This window comes from Poecilia reticulata, linkage group LG13 (assembly GCF_000633615.1).
Source record: "Poecilia reticulata strain Guanapo linkage group LG13, Guppy_female_1.0+MT, whole genome shotgun sequence".
Lineage (NCBI taxonomy): Eukaryota > Metazoa > Chordata > Actinopteri > Cyprinodontiformes > Poeciliidae > Poecilia > Poecilia reticulata.
The window spans coordinates 5,553,003-5,559,965 of NC_024343.1; positions in this window are offsets into that span (position 1 = coordinate 5,553,003).

The window sequence follows — 6,963 nt, forward strand, 5'->3', positions numbered from 1 at the left end:
CATCATATGGAGTTTGAAAACATTTCTCCGTCGTGTCTGCTGCTAGCATGTGCTTGTTCTAAATGAAAATTAGCGCGTTCTTTTATTTCCAATTTTGACTTCCAATGATTCACTTCCTGCTAAAGAGCCCCCTGGTGGTTGAAGAAAAATCCACAGAAAAGCCGCATGTTCAGTGTAGGAAAAAAGTAGCAGCTTATAGTCCGGAAAATACGGTAGGTGAAATTGGATCATTTCCACGGCACACCTGACGATCACTCACGGTACACTAGTGTGCCGCGGCACAGAGGTTGAAAAACACTGAAGTACAGGACATATTAAAGTTTTACGGTCATCTGTGTGTACATAAATGGAATATTTTACCTTTTATTAAAACAGTTAGCATTATCCTAAATGTTGTTCTTGTGCTGCACCACCCTCCGTGTTGACAGAGTGTCTGTGTGGCTGCCTGCTCTGCACAGCTGGCTTTAATTTCGGTCCTTCTGCTTTCACTGAGCTTATCGGCATGTGGCACAAAGTGAGCCATCCGTGCACCAAAGTCCAATCAGCTGCAAACACACACCCTCCACTTCCTGCTCTTCATTTTTCCTCTGACATCGGACTGGACCGAATGAAGCCCAGATTTTTTTATTTAAGTTTATTTGATAGGGACAGAGACACATCGACTTAGACAAACTGATCAGAACAGCAGTCCCATGTTTGCGTCATAGTTCAATAGCAACAGCTAATTTGCATCACTCGTCCCCTTAAACAGTACATCTTAAAACTAGTAAAAAATGAAGTAATAATTATTTAAAATAGCACAACATAATGTTGACAACATAAACACAAACAGTAAAACATAAACATTAAGTATGGATACAGTTCTGTTTTTGACATAACCAGAGTTTTGTTTGTTTTTTGAACGTACTAAAACTGGTTTCAGACTTTAAATCAACAGGAAGCGAGTTCCAAACTGCACGGACAGAGCACTTTGAGCAAAAGTGGTTCTTCGAAAGGGGACCTTACAATTTCCATTTAAAGCCGCTTGAGCTGCTGTTGCCCTGCAATGTCTGTATACAATCASTTCATGGTGTAGGTGCAAATCCATTTAAACACTGAAAAATCTATTTTAAAAGATTATGACTTATAAAATTGGAAAAGTGCAAAATGCCAAATTTAGCCAAAATGTGACAGTGATGGAATCTGATTTGCTTTCTATATAAAACCTTTAAGTCCAATTATATAGACTTGCTAATGGCTTGGCTATAGTTTGACTAGTCTGCAACCAGACAGTAGCTGCACAGCGAAGTGTTGGACAATTTCTAATAATTARATGCCCCCTTTCTTCCATTTTTTGTCATCCTTTCCTGAAATGGATGATTACTCCGTGTTTGGAAATCCTTTCATCTGTGCCTATATTTTTACATTTCTTCCCATTTTCTGATGACAAATTAGATTAAAAACTCCTCTGGAAGTGACAATGTAACAGAAAATGTGGTGGAGCTGGTTGGGACTAGAGACAGCAAAGCCTAGCTGTGAGCATTATGAAGATGTGTTAGTCTGACAGACAGCCTGTAGACAGTTCCACTCATGGCAATCGGCTTTCAGCGGCAACACCTGCTGTGTCCCATTCAAACAAGGACTGACACTGTCAGGCCGAGTGAGGTCACTTGAGGACAGGGAGGGCAGGTTGGCAGGGAGGCTTATGGCGAGGAAGGGAAACGCGGTTGTGAAGGAAACAAAAAAAAAGGGTGGAAAGAAAAGCAAACAGCCGAATGTCTTTCAGTCGACTACATGATTTTGATTAAAAACTGTCTCGGAATCAGAATTACTCCATAACAATATATAAACTGAAAATATGAGATTTATGTTTTCTAAAATACTGAAACCTATTTACTGAATCAGCTAACAAAGCACTATATAACAACCTTAACAAAAATAAAGAACAGGGGATGGCACTTTTTCCTTATGCTGCAAAAATTATTACATTACAGTTATAATTATCTTTAACATTTATGTTATTTTGATACGTAAACTTCATCTGAAATTTAGAAAATGCATTAAACTGAGTTTATGTTTTTAGTTAAACGTGTGTTTTGCTCCTTGTAGAGCAAGTTGGCAATATTCCARACTGGCGTGAGCTCCAGGCTGTTCAGGACTGTAAAACAGCAGCAGCTTAATAAGAGAGATGGGTGATGTCCCCGTATGTTTTCCTGCCATCCCTCTTTCTCATGATTGGAAATATTTCCAAGCAGCACCTTCATGGCATGCCTCTGTTACAGTTTCAGTGTAGCTGAACACAAATGAGTGTTACATTTTTCAGAATTTAATTTGTCAAAACCTTAGTAAAGTAGGAATTCGTTTCCTTTCAGTTCATAATTAATCATTCCTTTCTGTTCATCCATTGTATAAGATTTGAATAAAAAACAAATTTTGTCATTGTAATATGAAAAATGTGAACATGTTCAAGGAGCATGAATATTTTTAATGAGACTTCAGACTCATAGAAAAACAGACTCAGACACACTATAGTTGATAAGCACAGCATTCACATGAGGCAGTCAATGTTAAGGCAAAATGTGAAACAGGCACTGACAGGGTTGTTGTGACCTAATAATATCACCAGGAAGCAATAGATTTAGAATGAGTTTCAAGTTTAAATCCAGCTATGACATTTTTCTAACCCTGATCAATTTAAGTCCCTTAACCTGGACCTAATAACGAGACTGTGTACTAACCAATGATTCAGCTAGTGATATGGGAAAATAAAAAATAATCAAATCTAAAGAAAAAAGTACAAATCAGAGTAGGAACCATGACCAAACAAGTTTTATTTCCAAAACTAAGAGTGTGCAAGATAATTTCCTAATTCTACGTGGGCTCAGCTTTCAAGACAGACTGTGAAAAAGACTGTTAGGTGAGTGACTGGGAGGACAAACACAAAGTATTGTGGAAACAGAAAGTGAGGGTTTGCCTGACAGAAGTGATTTCCCAGGAGATTCTCTTCAGAAACTCAGACCTCATTAAACTTTAATCCTGTTGAGAAAATGAGTATGTCTGTTTACCAGGGACTGTTTCACCCACAGGACCATAAAGATGGAAAACACTAAACGCTGGAAACCAGAAACTATGATTTATTATTAACACGTCACAGAGTCAGGAAACTCCAGCAATGTAGGGAAAGTCAAAGTCACGTAGATCCAAGACTCTGGGTTTTAGTGTTCACAGTCCAAACCTCAGGACATCTGTCCAAGTAAGCAACAGGTTAGGCAGATCCAGACAGAAGGAAGAACAAATCTTGAGTCCAGATACATATAGCAAGGTTCACAGGCAGAGCAGGGAGAAGAGGAAGCAGAAGATCAGGAGGCAGGAAACAGGTCAGGGACACCGTCAGAGTATCGACCATTCAAAACTATGACAAGGATGACAACAATGTCACACTGAGTGAATGCAGAACAGGGTTTTAAATGGGCAGCAGCACAAGTAAGAGCAAAACCAAGCAAGTAGGAGTGGAGGGGCAGTGACAGGGAAAACATAACAGCATGTGGAAAATGCTACAAAAATTGTCAAAAAGTTGCTTATAGTCCCCTAAAAAAAAAAAAAAAAAATTAGTTCCAACTTGAAAACATACAATTCTTCATAGCTTTCCCTTGCTCAGGTTTTAACCCTTGTATGTAGAAATGGGGTCCAACCGACCCCACACATGTAAAACTTGTATCATTTGCCAAAGTCCTTGCCTCAGTCCTCGCACACACAAGGGTTAATAAAAACCTATAGATTAAGCCTAGAGAGTTCTTATTAAGATATATTTGACAGATCTTTATCAACAATCAACTCTCGTTTGCATCTGCATCTTCCATCGTGTCTGTCCGCATCTTCAGTTGTGATCCTCTKGGCTTTGTCTTCTTAGTTCAACAGAAAGATTCCCAAAACTGGAGATCACTGATAAACATGAATCCTTCTGAGGAAAATACTGTCATAGCTTAGAAAAGCAGTCCAAGGCAAAAGATGCTGACTAGCGACCTTTGAAGAATAGTCTTTTCTTTCCATGGAGTCAACAGACAAGGGATATTTTGGTGACTATTTAGTTGAAGAATGTTAAAGAGCTTGGTATCTCAATGAAGATTAGGAGAACAATTGATGAATTCACCCTGCAGTGTTTTCAGCAGGTACTTTTATGATTTATCATTAAAGTCTCAAATTTAGAACACCTAAATCCTCAGCCTTCATATCCTTATACATTCGTTAGACTTTCAATTCAATTCTGTTTATTTCTATAGCGCCACTTAAATGTTTCTAGGCACTTTAAAAAAAATAATTTCAATACAGTCACACATACATTCCAATTGATCCTAGTTATCAAACAGAACAGTATGCTCAATTAATTATTCAAAGTAGTTTAAAAAGTTTCTTAGATATCCAATTAAGGTGTCTAAGGTTTCCTTGGATAACTAAGTAAGGTTTCTGTCATGTTGGTAGCAACTCACTTGACCCACATGCAAAAACACATACAGGAGAATGAGAATCAGTAAAATAAAAGTTTCTTTTGGAGCTGAACAATGAATGTGTGTGGAGAGTTTTCTTGCTGTGGGACCATGGGGTCTGGATCATCTTAGTTCTGGAGGCTGAGAGAGCRGTGAAGTAAGAAAACTGTTTTCAAAGMAAATGACTGACGACTGGTTCAGCTTACTGAGTGTGATGAGGATGTTCCTCCAGGGGGGAGTGGTTGGTTCACGGGAGCTTGGGTTGCTTGTGCGGTTTAGAGGCGTCCGGTCCAGGTTCAGATGATTTGAGGAGTAGGAGGTCACTGGAGGTAGATGGTCGTAGTACGTTGGAAGGTGGACAGTTAATCGTCAGACTGGAGGATGGGGAGCGGGTATTCGCCAGTATGGATCTTCTTGAGGTGGTCTTTGGTAACTGGACTGAGGCACTCGGGCAGCTCTGTGGATATCTACCAAKGAGCCATGAGGGAATCCTGCAAGGAGGTCAGAGGAAAGGTCAGATTCAGAACACTGAGAACAGATCAAAAAGCTAAGCTTARAGGGGCTCTGAGTACCATTACAGGTAAACACTCAAGCGCTGGAGTTCTGGCTGCCCTCTCCTCTTATACTCAAGTAGATGATGCCGATTACATGCAGGTGTACAGGGAACACGCCCTCTGGGCAGCAACCGCTTGGCTCCTCCTGGTGGGAAAACAGCAGAAACACACCCCACAAGGCCAAGACTCCAGTTTCCTATAGTTTCCTTGCAGGCCTACTTATACCCCACTGGTCTCACAGGAGATGAGTCTGAGAACTAAACAATCTGCATCTTTTCTACTTTTTGAAATTGTAGGAATTAGCAACAGCCTGACCATCTTCTTCACCCTTTCTCCCTATGCACACTACCTGACAGGCCTCGCTCTACACATGGGAAAAAACCTGGTGTTGCTGAAGTCAACCGAAAGTGAGGAAACGATCGGGTTTTTCAAGGTTAGAGACTGATCTTTTTTATCCTACATCTAAAGTCAATCCTTTAGATGTAGGATGGATTACATATAAAGGATTGATGTAGTCTGTCCTTTAGGCTCTATGTACATGACTTGGCAAAAGCTCTTCACTTCCAAGTTCAGTTCCCAAAACTGATGCTCTGATTTGGATGTGTCTGGGAGTCATTCTGCTGCAAATGAGCTGTTTTTGTCTAGAACAGAACCAGAGGGTCCAAGTATTGACATATGGAGTCTAACACCAGTGTTACAAAACAGCTGCAATGGATCGGAAGCTATTGCTTTTACTTCTTCCCAGTCAGCCATGTTTGTTCACTCTGAACTCATGTTTGAACTTGAGAAGTTTTGTAAAGTTTCCTTTCAGACATATTGAGTAGTGAAATCGGTTTGTGTGTGGTGTGTTGCTCGTGCCCTGTATGACCAAATTTGTTCCACCTTGAATTTTTTTATTATCATGCATGTAGGACTCTCAGGTTTTGAAAATCAGCCAGTAATGCTATGATCTTGCCATGTGAACCAGGTATTAAGACGTTTGTAAAATAAATAAATAAATAAATAAAAAGCCATATTATTACTATTTTATGTGAATTGGTTATTTTAGCACTCTTCTCAGTGTTAAATATGTGCGTCTATAATCTATAAATTTGTCTATGGTCAATGTAAGAACAAACATTCAAAGTATGGCGATCATCATTTTACATCAGATAAAGTCTGGGAAATTCTCGCTGATGTTTCAACCAGATGGGTCGTAGCTGAATGGAGAAGAAAATAAAAGGGACATTTGGATAGTTTGAAAACTACACAGGGTGAATGAAAACTGGCCGATGAAATGCCACGGGAAGAATGAATGAAAGAAATGGGACGTTAGAGGGAGGGAGAAGTAGGGGCACAATGAGAAGGCCAAATGTGTATGGGAAAGTTTTGGAGCTGAGGTGCATTGTGGGAGAGCAGACAGTGTGTCTGGGGGGTCTGAGGTGTGGATTATTGCCAGCGATTGGAGGAGGGCTGCCACAGTGCGTGAGCAGAATGTCAGACGGAAGTAGAAGAGAGAGAAAAGAAGATGGAAAGGTTACAGACAGAGACATTTTAGAAAGAGGTGATAGTCTCGCTGTGTTACAACACCAAAGACAAACTTTGATGAAAGGATAAGGCATCATCCACATAGTGGAGTGACTCTTGAGTAAAGAGGGTAAAGTTAAAACTCTTAAACCATTTCAGCCATCGTCAGCAGAATGGGAACAGCCTTCAGAGAGCTTCCGCACTCTGACCTGTCTCCTCATAATAAACTCCCTACAAATCAAACCTGGGTTCATCAGGTGCCTCTGACTCACAACTCATAATCCCTGATCTATAAGACGGTATCATGCAAATTTTATTTCTGCATGGAAAGCAATCTGAGGGGATTACAAGCACTGCAGGAAACACATCTCATAAACCCTGACTCAGACTTAAGGCTTGACACAGTAAAATTTCATCACAGACAGATTACTGTGGCTCTA